This window comes from Paroedura picta, chromosome 3, assembly GCF_049243985.1.
Source record: "Paroedura picta isolate Pp20150507F chromosome 3, Ppicta_v3.0, whole genome shotgun sequence".
NCBI classification, from domain to species: domain Eukaryota; kingdom Metazoa; phylum Chordata; class Lepidosauria; order Squamata; family Gekkonidae; genus Paroedura; species Paroedura picta.
The window spans coordinates 116,649,350-116,666,224 of NC_135371.1; the positions used below are offsets into that span (position 1 = coordinate 116,649,350).

Consider the following 16,875-nt stretch of genomic DNA (forward strand, 5'->3'; position numbering starts at 1 on the left):
GCCAGAACTGGCCTCAACATTACCAGTGTCCAGCCGGTCCCCGGTCTGCACCGAAGAAGTGGAGTCCTCAGTGCCTGCTTGCCTCCTGGCCGATGAGCTAGGCACGTATGGATCCGGCCCCTTACCCTTAGCCGCTGAGTTAGATGGCTCTGGGGGGCAACAAGCACGATTTTTGGCCTTGGCAGCCTTGGAGCGCTGTCCTTGCTCCGCTGCCATCTTCATCGCCGGATCAGGCCCGCTCGTTTCAGCCACGGCCTCCCCGGTATCTGCAGGGGGCTCCTGAAGGCTGATGTCCTCCTCAGAGGAAAATGCGCCTTCCCGGCGCTCGGCCGCCATTTCGTTGATGCTGCTCCCAAAATGGCCGCCAGACCACGAGCTGAGCACGCGGCCGCCGCTGCAGAGCTCTCTCCTGCTGCCCGATCTGGCGCAGCCGAGGAGGGAGAGCTCTAGCTCGTCGAAAACGGCCCGATCTTGAAGCGCGGCTGATTCTGCGGCCCGAAGAACACGCGCGACTGTTTTTTGAAAACAGCCCTCAATTCCAACTCGATCTTCCTTGATCACTAACAGAACGGGACACTAAAAGTCACGTCTGCTCCCTCGCGAGGCAGGAAGAAGACTGGAGATGAAGGGGCGTTTCCCACCGGAAGGAAAAATATGCAAATGACCTGCCTCCCTCAATGAGAGATGGGAAACACCCGTTCCAGCTGTCCTCCTGACCCGGAGGGAGAATGGAGAGTTTATATAATAGAGGGTAGAGAAAAGTAGCATATAAGAATCAACTCTTCTTCTTCTTCTAATGTCCTTTATACATCTACAAAGCAAGAATTAGATATGGATTGTGCGCACAAACTTCCTAGTATCTTCTTGGGTGCATTTTGCACAGGTAGGCACTGCATCATGCCTTCGGGGGGAGGCGGGGTATAAATATAAATATAATAATAAAATAATAATAATCATGCCCTAAGAATATTCCGATTTTTCGTCATCTTTACTCTTAGTAGATCAACTGCAAATATTGCACATTCAGGATCTGCAGTCCAAAGGTGGCCGCTTCTCATCACATACCTATAAATATAAGGATGTTTTTCTCCTGGCAGTAAGTTACCAACAAAGTAGCAATTTATATTTTCAGCAATATGATTTTTTGGTATATAACCTAGTAAAGAATATTGTTAAAAACTAATCTGTGGGATGAATCATACACTTACTACAGAAAAAGCCCATGTAAGCTAAACAATAAGATACTTACATTTGCTCTCTTGTTGAGTTCAATGTGACTTCAAAGTAGTAGTCTTTTATGTGGATATCCTTTAATCTTCTCTGTATTTCACAGCAGCTTCAACATGCAAACAGAGAGCTAGGATTTGTGAACACTGATCAAGAATTTGAAACAAAGAGGTTGAATTCCCATTGGTGAGGCATTTTATAGCAGCTGGGGACAAGGAAGGTGATCTCAATTTTTTTGTGCTTTCTGTGTTTAAACCACATTTGGATATTAAAAATATTTGTTATAATGGGAAGATTGTTTTATTTACAAGTTACAGACCTTGTCTCCCAAAGGTTTAAATTCAGAGTGTGATCTGTCATGTTACTTTGAATAATTCTGGGTCCACCCATAAACGAGCATTTGCGGATATTACTATTGGGGCGTTTTTATGGGAGATCTGTTTTATGTTTTATACTAGCTGCAAAGCCCTTTCCTAAGAACGGGCTTTGAAAGGGCCCACCTGCCCCCCTCCCCCCCGCTGCGTAAGGTGGCTTTGGGCCGGGGCTTGCTTGTTAGCAGCCCAGAGGGAGACCACCCTTCGCCCAGGGCCCTCTCTCCTGACATGCTGCTGGCTCAGCGCTGAGAGCAAAGTGGCTAGCATTCAGGAATGGGAGGTGGGAGCTGTAGGGGCAGGGCCAATCAGGTTGCTTTGCTGGCTGCATCCTGATTGGCCCTCAGACACCCTGGACACGTTCCACCCCCCAGGCTGTTTCACAAATATTAAGAGGAATAAGGATGGATAAGGATTATTTTGTGAACCGCCGTGAGCCAGCTTGCTGGGAGCAGCGGTCTATAAATCGAATAAATAAATAATAATAAATAATGCAACAGTACATTCAGCCCATTAGAGGGAGATATAAACTAGAACATATCATTAGTTAGTTTCACTCTCTGAGCTGGAACCATAATATAAAAAAATGAACTCTGAGTTAAGAGCCTTGAGAAATTTGATGGAGACTGAAAGCTAATTTTGAATAGTTTCTGACTCCTGTATGTCTATAGCAATTTACACTGAAGATTGAAAAACTGAAACAGGATTGTTCATGTTACTGTGAAATACATGGAGGAATGCTGTAAGCTGTTTGTTGATAGTGCTGTGAAATATACAGTAGAATAAAGAATATCTACATATAAGACTACGACTTTGAAGTTACATCTATTGAACTCAACAAAAGTGCAAATTTATGTATCTTGTTGTTTAGCCTACACAGGTTTTTTTTCAGTGATATTGTTATTACTGTGTATCCTGTTGATGTCTAACTTTCATACCCTGTCATTAAGTTTTTGGTGCACTCCCAAAAATGGGGAGGGGGCAAACCTACTTAAAAATTGAATTAGGTATTACAAAGGTTAAGCAAAACCAATATAAAGATAAATTAAACAAAATAAATCAATTTATTATATAGTGCACTTAAAATATAAATGTAAAAACACAGGAATTTAGCCTTCTGCAAAAATTATTTTTGGTTAGTAGAGAAGAGCTTTTTATACCCTCTTTTTACTACCCAAAGACATCTTAAAGTGGATTACATTCACCTTCCTCTCCTCAGGGGGAATCAAACCTGGTTCTCCCTATTATAGGCTGCCGCTCTTAATCACTACATGAACTGACATTACTGAGATAATTGTTGTACTTTCAGATAAAAAACACACTGGGTTTTATGTAAATTGTAGCTGAGCATCATTTGCAAATTTGGCTATCAAAACAATAGTGAGTGTAAGACTACCACAGTGTAAGACTACCACATTAACTAGCAAACCTGATTTTTATACAGTGGATTTTTAAAATCTTTAAAATTAAACACTGTATAAAAAAGAACCCTACACTGTTTTAACAAACCTGTTTGTAGTCAACAGACAAATGTAATGACTTTGAGGCAGACACCAGAAATTACACGTTATCATTTTTATAACACTGAAATATGCCAGACTGTCAAAAGGTTAAAATGTTGAAGCTATCAAACTATCAGAAGAGATCCATTAAAAAAATAGGGGAAATATAAACTTTCCCAACATAAGACAAGACATCTCTGTAGAGGCCATATGTGGCAGGACAAGAAATTAAAAATGTGAGTATATCTACAGTATGTAGAAGTTATTTCAGACTTTTGCATTAGATGACCTGTGACAGTAAAAACAGTGCTTTCTACTGCACTGTTCCCAAAAAGTTCTTGCTCACAGCTTGGTGATCTTGGCAGAGATTTGAGACTGCATTTTTCACACCATTATCACAAGACTCAAAAGAGCAAAGCGTGTTTGAATGAACCCTCTAAGGACAGACACAGAGACAATCAAGGCAGGAAAATGACAGAGGATTATCGGCAAACTTTCCTTCCTTCCTTCAGATAATAAGCATCCACATTTGCTTTTCATGCTGGGATATGTGCACTGTTCTCAAAGTAGAATCATAGAGTTGGAAGGGGCCATACAGGCCATCTAGTCCAACCCCATGCTCAATGCAGGATCAGCCCTAAGCATCCTAAAGCATCCAAGAAAAGTGTGTATCCAACCTTTGCTTGAAGACTGCCAGTGAGGGGGAGCTCACCACCTCCTTAGGCAGCCTATTCCATTGCTGAACCACTCTGACTGCGAACATTTTTTTCCTGATATCTAGCCTATATCGTTATACTTGTAGTTTAAACCCATTACTGTGTGTCCTTTCCTCTGCAACCAATGGGAACAGCATCCTGCCCTCCTCCAAATGACAACCTTTCAAATACTTAAAGAGAGGTATCATGTCCCCTCTCAACCTCCTTTTCTCCAGGCTGAACATTCCCCTCAACCTATCTTCATAGGGCTTGGTCCCTTGGCCCCAGATCATCCTCGTCGCTCTCCTCTGTACCCTTTCAATTTTATCTACATCCTTCTTGAAGTGAGGCCTCCAGAACTGCACACAGTACTCCAGGTGTGGTCTGACCAGTGCCGTATACAATGGGACTATGACATCTTGTGATTTTGATGTGATGCCCCTGTTGATACAGCCCAAAATGGCATTCGCCTTTTTTACTGCTGCATCACACTGCCTGCTCATGTTTAGTTTACAATCCACAAGTACCCCAAGATCTCGTTCACACACAGTGTTACCTAGAAGTGTATCTCTCATCCAGTAGGCATGCTTTTCATTTTTCTGACCCAGTCTAAAGTTTTGCATTTAATTTTTCCAATATGAAGGCCCATTCATTTTGAGTATTGCCTATTATGATTTTCTAAGCAAAATCCTTGTAATCACTTTATACTCGATGAATATGAAAAGGAACAGCAAACAAGGGAGGGGACTTCACCCCAAACCAGAAAAAAATCTAGAAATCCTCATTGTTTTGTGTCCCTCCAGCCTGTTAGAGGTCCTCTCTCAAAAATGCACAGGACAAAGAAACCCCTCCTTTTCTGCAGTCTTGGTAGTAGTATTCCGTTTAAATTGTACATTTAATTGTGATGAAGATCTAAGCATTTCAATACAATTCATCTGCTGCTCTCTGACATAGTCCTTGTGTAAGGCAGGATAAAACTATTAGAAAATTAGGACCAGGTTCAGAATAAGAGCATGCCTGTGAATTGGGAAGGGAAAACAGAATTAGAAACCTGCTCATATTGGTGAAGCGCTGCTAAAATCTGGTTCCCCGCAAGCTTCCCTGGCTCAGTTAGGATTCAAACCATGGTCTCCAAGACCCTAGCCTAACTACTACATTACACTGGCTCTTGGGTACAAGTAACATAATTACATATATTATGGATTTAAGAAGCTTAGTAGGTAAGGCCTAGGACCTAGAATCCCTTCTGCCACAGCCTTTTAAAGTGACTTAAGACAAGCAGTCCCCCTTCAAGGATCGCTGCCTTGTTGTGGCAAGGGGGCTTGCGTAGTTCAGTGAAGCTATGAGCTATACCATGCAGGGCCACCCAAGACGGACAGGTCATAGCTGAGAGCTCTGACAAAAGGTGATCCACTGGAGAAGGAAATGGCAAACCACTCCAGTATCTTTGCCATGAAAACTCTATGGACAGTTCCAATAGGCATAATGATATGACGCCGGAAGATGAGCCCCTCAGGTCGGAAGGTGTCCAATATGCTACTGGGGATGAGCAGACGGCTAGTACGAGTAGCGCCAGAATGAATGAAGCGACTGGGCCAAAGCCGAAAGGACGCTCAGTTGTGGAAGTAACTGGTGGCGAAAAGACAGTCCGATGCTGTAAAGATTTTTATTCCATAGGAACCTGGAACGTCAGATCCATGAATCAAGGTAAGCTGGACGTGGTCAAACAAGAAATGACAAGACTGAACATTGACATTTTAGGAATCAGTGAACTAAAATGGACAGGAATGGGTGAATTTAATTCAGATGACCTTCAGGTATACTACTGTGGACAAGAATCTCGCAGAAGAAATGGAGTAGCCTTCATAATCAATAAGAGAGTAGGAAAAGCAGTCTTGGGATACAATCCCCAAAATGACAGAATGATCTCAGTTCGAATCCAAGGCAAACCATTCAACATCACAGTGATCCAGGTCTATGCCCCAACCACTGCTGCTGAAGAGGATGAAGTTGATCAGTTCTATGAAGCCCTACAACACCTTCTAGAAGCAACGCCAAAAAATGATGTGCTTATCATCATGGGGGATTGGAATGCTAAAGTAGGAAGCCAAAAGATAACCGGGATAACAGGCAAGTTTGGCCTTGGAGTACAAAATGAAGCAGGGCACAGGCTGGTAGAATTTTGTCAAGAGAATACAATGGTCATAGCAAACACTCTTTTCCAACAACCCAAGAGACAACTCTACACATGGACATCACCAGACGGTCAACACAGAAATCAGATTGACTATGTGCTCTGCAGCCAAAGATGGGAAAGTTCTATCCAGTCAATAAAAACAAGACCAGGAGCTGATTGTGGTTCAGATCATGAGCTTCTTGTTGCAAAATTTAGGCTTAAATTGAAGAAAGTAGGGAAAAGCACTAGGCCACTCAGGTATGAACTAAATCATATCCCCGACGAATACACAGTAGAGGTGACAAATAGATTTAAGGAATTAGATCTGATAGACAGAGTGCCTGAAGAACTATGGACGGAGGTTTGCAACATTGTACAAGAGGTAGCAACTAAAACCATCCCAAAGAAAAAGAAATGCAAGAAATCAAAATGGCTGTCTGAGGAAGCTTTACAAATAGCTAAGGAGAGAAGGGAAGTGAAAGGCAAGGGAGAAAGAGAAAGATACACCCAATTGAATGCAGAATTCCAGAGAAAAGCTAGAAGAGATAAGAATGCCTTCTTAAATGAACAGTGCAAACAAATAGAAGAAAACAATAGAATGGGGAGGACCAGAGATCTTTTCAAGAAAATTGGAGATATGAAGAGAACGTTTCATGCAAAGTTGGGTATGATAAGGGACCAAAATGGTAGGGACCTCACAGAAGCAGAAGAGATTAAACAAAGGTGGCAAAATTATACAGAACAACTATACAAGAGCGAGCTTAACATCCCTGATGACCACAGTGGGGTAGTTACTGACCTGGAGCCAGACATCCTGGAATGTAAAGTCAAATGGGCCTTAGGAAGTCTGAGCAACAATAAAGGAAATCTTAAAGAACGATGCAGTAAAAGTGCTACACTCAATATGCCAGCAAATTTGGAAAACTCAACAATGGCCACAGGATTGGAAAAGGTCAGTTTACATTCCAATCCCAAAGAAGGGCAATGCCAAAGAATGTTCAAACTACCGCACCATTGCACTAATTTCTCATGCTAGCAAAGTTATGCTCAAAATCCTACAAGCTAGGCTCCAGCAATATGTGGACCGAGAACTTCCAGAAGTACAGGCAGGATTTCAAAGAGGCAGAGGAACTAGAGATCAAATTGCCAACATACGCTGGATCATGGAGAAAGCTAGGGAGTACCAGAAGAACGTCTACTTCTGCTTCATTGACTATGCTAAAGCCTTTGATTGTGTGGAGCACAACAAATTGTGGAAAGTTCTTAAAGAGATGGGAATACCAGAGCATCTTATTTTTCTCTTGAGAAATTTATATGCAGGTCAAGAAGCAACAGTGAGAACTGAACATGGAATCACTGACTGGTTCAAAATTGAGAAAGGAGTTCGGCAAGGCTGTATACTGTCGCCTTGCCTATTTAACTTGTATGCGGAGCACATCATGAGAAATGCGGGATTAGAGGAGTCACAAATTGGGATCAAGATTGCAGGGAGAAATATCAACAACCTCAGATATGCAGATGATACCACTCTAATGGCAGAAAGTGAAGAGGAACTAAAGAGCCTGTTGATGCGGGTGAAGGAGGAGAGTGCAAAAGTTGGCTTGAAACTCAACATCAAGAAAACAAAGATCATGGCATCCGGCCCTCTCAATTTCTGGCAAATAGATGGAGAAGAAATGGAGATAGTGACAGAATTTATTTTCCTGGGCTCCAAGATCACTGCAGATGGGGACTGCAGCAAAGAAATTAAAAGACGCTTGCTCCTGGGGAGGAAAGCTATGGCAAATCTAGACAGCATCCTAAAAAGCAGAGACATCACCCTGCCAACAAAAGTGCGTTTAGTCAAGGCTATGGTATTCCCAGTTGCAATGTATGGCTGCGAAAGTTGGACCATAAGGAAGGCCGAGCGTCAAAGAATTGAGGCTTTTGAACTCTGGTGCTTGAGAAGACTCTTGCGAGTCCCTTGGACTGCAAGGCGAACAAACCGGTCCTAGAGGAGATCAACCCTGACTGCTCTTTAGAAGGCCAGATTCTAAAGATGAAACTCAAATACTTTGGCCACCTCATGAGAAGGAAGGACTCTCTGGAGAAGAGCCTAATGCTGGGAGCGATCGAGGGCAAAAGAAGAAGGGGATGACAGAGAATGAGGTGGCTGGATGGAGTCACTGAAGCAGTAGGTGCAAACTTAAATGGACTCCGGGGAATGGTAGAGGACAGGAAGGCCTGGAGGATCACTGTCCATGGGGTCGCGATGGGTCGGACACGACTTCGCACATAACAACAACAACAAGACAAACAGTGTCCTGTACAAACCTATGCATACCTACTCATAAGTAAACCAGGCAGTGTTCCATGGGGATTACTCTCAAATAAGCATTCATAAGTCTTAAGTCCTCTATTTTTCAGAGCTCCAGTTGAACAAACAGACCTGCCTTCAGTGAAAACCTAAATACAAGTAGGAAATACTTGTTTATGTCTTTTCTTTCCAAAAGATATGAAATAACAAGTGCTGGCTTCTCATCAATAGAACTACAACAGCAGCAGCATTTGCAGCTTCTAGAGAAGCCCTATCAGAAGCAAGAGATTTCCTTCATAGGGACATCCCCCAGGTCACAGAGTTCCATACCAAATAGATGCATAGCTCCCCCCAAATCACCTTCATTTATCTAACAAAAACTGGAAGTACAGCTTACTCTAGACCAGTGGTCCCCAACCTGTGGGCCGCGAAGGCCATGGCGCCGGGCCGCGGCTCCCTCTCCCCGCCCCCCTGCAGTAAAAAACTTCTCAGGCCACAAGCTTGCGGCCCGGGAAGCTTCTTACTGCAGGAGGGCGGGGAGAGGGAATCAGGGCCGCGCCACGCACTACGCATGCGCGGGCGGGCCTCGCGTGCGCACATATGCCATGCGCGACCGAAATTGCACATGCGCGGCACTTTTGCGTATGCGCGGTTTCGGCCGCGCATGGTGCATGCGCAGCCTGGCCGCGCGCGATGTGCGGGTGGGGCAGTTGCCCTGCCGGTCCCCAGCCTCAGAAAGGTTGGGGATCACTGCTCTAGACTGCATGATTATTAATAGACCATCAATGCTTGCTGAGCATTCTGTGATTTAGTCTCCTCTCTCTATAACAGTAGACTGAAGCAGTTACAACTGCTTAAGTGCCAAGGGCTACTCCTTGCCTTTACCCTTAAATAAATTTTATAAGAAGACAGACACAGCATAGGAGGGGGAGGGTAAAGGTAGAGGTTACCCGATTTTAAAGAACTTAGCGTGATGATTAAGAGCAGCAGCCCCTAATCTTGAGAGCCAGGTTTGACTCTCCATTTCTCCACATGCATCTTGCTGGGTGACCTTAGGCCAGTCATGGTCCTCTCAGAGTTCTCTCAGCCCCACCTACCTCACAGCGTGTCTGTTGTGGGGAGAGGAAAGGTAAGTGATTGTAAGAGACCAGCTCTTTCAAATTCCAGGTCTGATAACACATAACAGATGCTCCTCATTATTTTAGGCACTAAAGCAGTGGTTCTCAACTTTCTTAATACAGCAGCAACACAGCAACCCAAAGGGGGTCACCACATTAGGAATGCAAACTGCAATCTCTGACGCCCGAAGCAGCCAGTGCCATGGCGTGGAGGGGTGGTACCGGCGTCCGCATGCTCTGCGCCTGCGTGTGGCCAAATCGGGCGTTGGATATCGATGAAGCGGCTGACCTGCACCAGAGCACACAAGCCAAAATTGGAAAGGGGGTTGTGACGGCGGCTCAGCGAAAACCCCTGGGAAAGGATCGATCGACCCCCTGAGGGGTTGCAACCCCAAGGTCAAGAACTTCAGGGTACAAGCTTCAGGGCACCCCTTACTTTTGATCAGGCACCCCTGGAAAAAACAGGGTGGTACAAATTATTTCCCTAAAAACTGCCATTTCCCCCCATAAATGTGGTTCCCAACCATCTTGTATGTGGGTGGTAATGGGGTCCACACTTGCTTAGCCCTGGCAATTCTAGAATATCAAGTGCTGATAGGTCGCCTTCGGGGAGGGCGGTATATGAATCTAAATAAATAAATAAATAAATAAATAGGTCATCCAGTGGTGCCACCTGAACTCCCACCCTTCACTTACTATTTACTCTCCTCACAGACTCTGCACCAAGTGGTACCATCTATAGTACTGGGAAGACAGAACATGTCACCATTTCTTCTCCAGAAGAGGAAGGCCAAAGTTCATTAGCTTGTGTTGATGTCAGGGCTCACCCAACAGCTGTCAAGCAGGCCTAACGCACAACTCATCCTAGAATAGACTCCTTCAGTATAAGAAAATCTATCTCTGTACCTCATTGTTCCAGTGTCACTCAGGAAGCCTCTACTCCTTTGTGTGCTATGTGCTGGCCACCTGGCTTCGACATATGATACCACCCTGTTTTTTCAGAAGGTAAGGTGTAATGGAACCAGTGGACCAGGGAGGATTTATGCATTGAAGGAAGAACAAACCCAGGAACAAAAGATGAGGCCTGGCAGGGAAAAATCCCATGGATCATTGCCTGTGTTTGCCTTTCTCCCCATGTGATCAGGCCATCAGACACTGTTAAGGTATTAAGGCAGTCTGCAGGAATGCCCTGCTAGCATGATTTTACTCCTAAGGATCAAGGAACTCTGTATTATGAAGAAATGTGCTCTATTTACTCATTATGGGGGATTTCAAAGAGAGAGAGATCAAGAAGATAAGGGCATAGTTAAGGCAGCTGAAAGTTCAAGAATAGGAAGTTGCCTAAGATTTTAAGGAGAGTGAGTAAAAACTTAAGTTTAAAATCATGCTCAAAAGCTGAACACTGATCTTGCTGAATCCATACAGAGCAGGTCTCCTGCTCTTATTTGGCATCCATCCTGCTGCTTGTGTGACATAGGTGGGCCCCCCAATCTTGAGGCTACAAATGGAGAAAATAAGGACAAAATTCAGTAATACTTGCTAGCAAACAGCTTGGGACAAAAACAAGTGACATACCAGCCTGAACTGATTTAAGAGAAGACTGCAGGGATTTCATGTTCTAGTTCTAGTTCCCCTCCAGGATGTTTCTGTAGTCTGTGTGACACACAGCAAAGCAGTTTAAGGAATGATCACATGTTCCTCAAAGGAACACACAATTCTGCTTTAAGAGTTACCAGCTTTGAACACTGGTACTTGCCAGTTACCCAGCCTTCTTTAGAAATTATCTCAATCCAAAAACTTAATCCTATGGTGATGAGAGTATCAGAACAGCTTTCATATTCTCCTGGGTTTGAAGGTGGGGCAACATGTTGCCTAAATAACAAGCATGTATTTCACAGTGGCTAAGCACACTTTAAATGCCCCATTTTCTAATAATACTGAGAACATGAAAGAGATGTTCTCATCAGTTTCACCTCCTAATTATTTCAAAATTTCATTTTTGCCATATTTAACTAAACCACATATTCTCAGATGTCAATCTCCAAAGCAGAGAGGAGATTCTCTTTCTTTCAAGCATATCTTGTACAGAAGGTAAATTACCAACAGCATCTATTCCAGTCCTGAAACTGAAGATTGGCTAAAGTAAAAGTTAGAGAGCAGATCTCTATTAGCCAATAACATTATTTAAGAGCATATATAAGCAAATAAGAAAGATATCAACGCTTGACACAACCACCATCAACACAAGGGGTTTTAGTAGCTTTTGTCTCCTCACTTAACAACTACCCACAATCTGTTAGCAGGCACACACAATGCTAAGGATCATGGAACCAAACAACCACAGCCTCCATCAACATAAAGTACAAACAATTACTAGTGACATCAGATTCCTGACTTCTTTGGGGTTGTGTGTTGTGAAAGATACCTGAGGGTTGGGCCCTTCATTAGGATTATAACTAGAAACTCAGACTCAGCCTTACAGATAAATACTAACTCTTTACAGCCCACAATGTGACTAGACTCCACCAGAGTGACAAGATGGCTGAGTGGCAAGTCTGACAGGTTATTTCCCAAAATGAGTTCTGCTGAGTGGAACAGCTGTACACCATGAAAATAGAGCCTCCATATTCAGACAGTTTTTCTCTAATCACCGGTCATTAAGGACTGCCACCTTTTGATATTTTCTCCGTACTGCCCTACTTGTGAATTTTCCAGACACAGCTCACTACCCTCTGCTGAAGGCAGAATATTCAAACAGGTGATTCTGTGGGCTGTTTAGCACATATATTCTTGATATCCTGATCCTAAACTTAATTCACTTGGAATTAACCAGCTCTGAGTACAATGGGACACTTTTGAGAATGCTCAGGATTGGAACCAATGGATATAAAAAGAGGATATGGCTACTTGTATCTTCTAGTGACTCAACATTAATTTGTTTCTGGTTTAAAAAATAACTTTGTGCTGCTCAATGTTGTCCCAGGTTCTTAAGGTCCTTTGCATGCATTGTTGAAGTGAGGATAGATCTTCTGAAATGTGGGCTGGTTGTTCCTCATGTAAATCAATCTCAACAGTGCTAGCCAGAAAAACATTTTGTGCTCTGATAATACAGTGCCAATGATCTTAGCAAAGCTAGAAGAAATAGGATCTCTATTAACCTCTCCAAGACTCAGAAGTAACTATTTTAAAAGTCTCCATTTCCTTGTTACTAGCAGGAAACAAACACACAAAAGGTGTAAGTTGTTCAAAAGTATAAGAACAGTGAGGTGGTTATATTTACAGCGCCCCCCCTCCAAAAAAAATCCCCTCATCTGTCAGCTGTCCCCATTTATGCAAACTTTATAAGTCTTTGGAGCACACAGTCAACCTGCTATCCCACTGTTTAACAGGGACAAGAACATTTTATTATTTTGCTTTCCCATCTTCCCAGTAAGATCAACAGGAATGAGAGTAAGGGTTGGGACTTGGATTGTGGCTTCCTTTTGCAGCTGGATGAAAATAGAAACCAAACCTGTATGGCAAGCAAAGAATCAGGGAAAATATTCCAGCTAGCAGACCTTTGTGATTAATTCATACAGCACAGTGGACTTTGTCTGTTAATGTACCAAGAATTCTTATTGATACACTGTAAAGGTCCAAGGTCTTGGCCTAATATTATAAGCCCCCCAAATTGCCTGTATTGGCATTCTCATCACATTCATAAGAACGTCTTCTTCCAGTCAGACTCATCTATTGAATACACACTGCCTGCAAAAAGGCTAGGTATAAATACAGTATGAACTATTGCAGACTAGACGGAAGGTGTTTATTTCACTAAAAAATAAATCACTTAGAAATCTTAAAACATTTCCTAAAATAAATTATCTTATCTTTCTTCACATTAACATCCAGGCTTTTGTCTTGTTTATACAGTAGGAGATAAAATTGCCTCCATGTTCTCTCCTTTACCATCTCACTATTTCCTCAAACTTTAAGCTGCACTATATTATTGCTGCATACCTTTCTATCACACCGGAAATCTAAGGGTCTTGGCTAGGCTAAAAGGACATTTGACTCTTTGGCCAGTTGCAAATCCATTAAGAAAGTATAATCAAGTTACTAAGAGAGACTTCCTTTTTTGCCTTCTTCCCAACCTTGGTTAACTTCAGGATAAAGAGCTTTTTAAGCAGAGACATACACTGCCCTACCTTAGTCAACGTTTATTCATATTCCTATCACTTGTAAATTGCTCTGTCCCCCCCTAATGCTGGCTGTCCTGCTTTCAGTAGCAAACAGTATCACAGATCAACATAATGGTGCAACAAACATATTTTGTTTAAATTTGCTATGCATTAATTTAACCAAGGAGTCCACTAGTTAGAAGAATATGTGAAGAAGTAAACAGTTCTGCTAATTTATTTCTGATATTGCCTATGACTCATAAACTCACCTAGGTGTTGCTTATCTTGATAGCGCCTTCTCAGAGGAAAGGCATTCTATTTCCCGTCCTCCTTTGTAATTTTTTCAAGTTCTGTAATTTTAAGATGTAGGCGGCCAGAACTGTACATGCAGTGTTTAACATGCAGATGATTCCACTGTTTATTTTATTAACATCTGCATAATTATTACATAGTGTTTGCATCAAGTCTTCTTTGCCAGCCCTTGGCCCAGCAACCAGTGACAAGTCTGGGATTCAGGATTGCATGGCTGCAACCTGCCAAGACAGTATCTCACCCCCAGAGACCATGACTTCTATTTCAGAGAGCACCCTAATTCTACAGAGGCAGAAAATTAGCCTAGTCACACAAAACCTTTTGTTTTGATTATTCTGAAGTCTTTCTCTTAACCTGAACAAAGTACTCAACTCCCTTCCCCCAGGATTCAGTTCACCAATGCAGAATAAAGTTTTTTAAACTATAAAAAGTGATGTGGCAACACAGGTCCTATCAAAAACCAGAATCAAGCTTGAAGGCACTAAAAAACGTTATCCAGAACAATATCAATACATTTTGTATTAGTTTTCTTTCAAGAACTAAAAAACAGGAGTTACGAATGGCCACCTGTTTTAAGATAGTAATCCATGACAGAACAATGGTGAGCAGCATAGTGGAGGAAAGAGAATCTGCATTTACTTGAATGCAAGACTGACTCCCCCCACCCTCAGATATGGCATCCCCCCAAGGGGCAGGGCCATCTTACATTTACACACAACTGCATTATGTCCAGTCATAAAAAACTTAATGTATAACATTTTAGTGGCTTCTCTTCTGTTTGCTTAAATACAGTTAGCATTTATAACTGTTGCCTCCAACCTGTCAGTTTTTTTAACACCTAAAATTGTCAAACCCATTCTTTTTTACCTTTGACCTAGCAGTTGTTTATTAAACGTTTACGTTCCCAGACAAGCTGTTCCTATGGTGGTTAAGTTTGCAGTATCTCAGGCAGTGCAGAGTCCAGCAGCCTCCCAAAGTATGTCACTTCATGAGAGGAGAGAAAAGGACGCTAGCATCAGGACAGGGGCGTTGAGTGGCATGGAAATGAACAAATGAATGGAATTTTTAAAATTAAGCTTCTAAGTGCCCCCATCTTGTTACATTTTCCAGTAGGAAACAATCAGGATCAACATACTGTTGGGCCTACATAGCCTTCCCACAGCATTCCAACTTCCTATGAAGTTTTCCATCTATCTACATACTATTAAAAGCAGGATATATCAGTGTTACGCATATAATATTATAATGTGAATGACAAGTGCTCCCACACGAACTGGAACTGATCCAGTGATCAAATTTCTATTTGCCTAACTCAAAACAGCTTCGGTTACAGCAAATAAACACCAAACCCTAAGAGAAAATGTACATAGCATTTTTATATTGCTGTCAATAATAAGATTTTGATAAATATGATATCTCTCTCTTTTAAAGAAAAGACTTACTCTGACCAGCTTCTATTCAGACATCTAGGTGTAATTTTTGACATAATCTAGGAAATAACCCACTACTGACAGGTTAGTATTTCAATATAATTCACCAAAGTTGTAATCCTACAAACTTTTATTGCAAGTCCCATTAAACACAGTGGGCCATACTTCTGAATAATGATATACGTGCCCCTTGGGAATAAGAAAATCAGAATTCAGTAGCACCTTTAAGACCAACAAAGATTTATTTAGGGCATGAGCTTTTGAGTTCAAGCACTCTTTGTCAGACTATGAACTCCTTACATCAGGGGTAGTCAACCTCTGGTCCTCCAGATGTTCATGGACTACAATTACCATGAGCCCCTGCCAGCAAACACTGGCAGGGGATCATGGGAATTGTAGTCCATTGACATCTGAAGGACCACAGGTTGACTACCCCTGCCTTACATGACAGGGAATATATATTTTGGAATACCATTGACTTCAAGAATGGGAGAATGCCAGATATGTAGCTTTGAACAGGTTGTCCATCTAGCTTCCTGAAGTAAGTTTCTACTGGATGTTACAGGTGATTGCTAGGCCATATGGAGGAGACCTAGGAAACTGGAGTTCCTGTTTGTGGGTGAAAAGTACATATACACAGCAGAGCTCTGCTCCAGAGATTGCTCTTTATTGGCAGTTATAGTCAGGCATTAGTGAACAGTATTATGTAGAACAAGGTTATACTAGGAGGCCTCAGTGAAGACCAAAGGTCTGTTAGTTATGATTTCTGCACTGATAGAATACACTATTTTTGAAGAGATTAGTCAAGTATGATACTGTAATCTGTCCCTGCTATGAAATCACAAGTTACAGACCAGCAACACTACCTTATGTCAGAGTGACTTGGGCACTTGGAAAGGTTAAATAAAAATATTGGGGGGGGGGGGTTTGAACAAACAAGAAAATTACTTGAAGCGACAATTTAAGGAGAAATTATTATTGGCATTGTTCAGTTCCCTGAACTTACATCACCACCTCTTCAGAGATGCTTTTAAGAGAACAAAGTCAGATACAAATCCAGTCCTTAACATTAAAAATTCCTTCCATCATCATGTGCATAAGGCAGCAAAATGCATGTAATCCAATCCTTTTAAATAGAACCCCCTGAGAACTCTAACCCCTTCCAAGTTGCAAATCAAGACTTCAAATCTACTCGAATCCAACTCAGTGAGATCTCTGGATCAACATGCAAAGGATCGGGCAGCCCCGGCCGAAGCAACCAAGTGCCCCCTGATCTTCTTCTCAGAGGCAGTATCACGTTAACTTTCGCCCTCTAACCTGCACATAACCCCCCCCCCCGAAACTTTAGGAAGTTCCGTTTCCTCGAGGCTTCAAGGTTGCTGAGGGGGTCTGTTTTGTTTGTTTGGGGCCCCGATGCGATCCCCCCCTGAAAGCTCCTCCTCCAGGAGGACGATCATTGCCCCGGGCTGGAGGAGCAGAGCCTGGGAGGCACCCCCTCCCCCAACCTTGGCCCAAGCATCTCCCCAGCCCCGCCGCCGCCGCCGCCGCCAGGTTTCCACGCCAACCCGCCTCCCTCCCCAGCAAGGCC

At 42.7% G+C, this 16,875-nt stretch overlaps 1 protein-coding gene across 2 annotated transcripts in view; it reads right to left on the bottom strand.

Annotated features, from left to right (window-relative positions):
* Positions 1–16,875, bottom strand: part of NACC1 (nucleus accumbens associated 1) — a 43,301-nt gene that overhangs the window by 25,379 nt on the left and 1,047 nt on the right. The gene's annotated exons all lie outside the window — the stretch shown is intronic.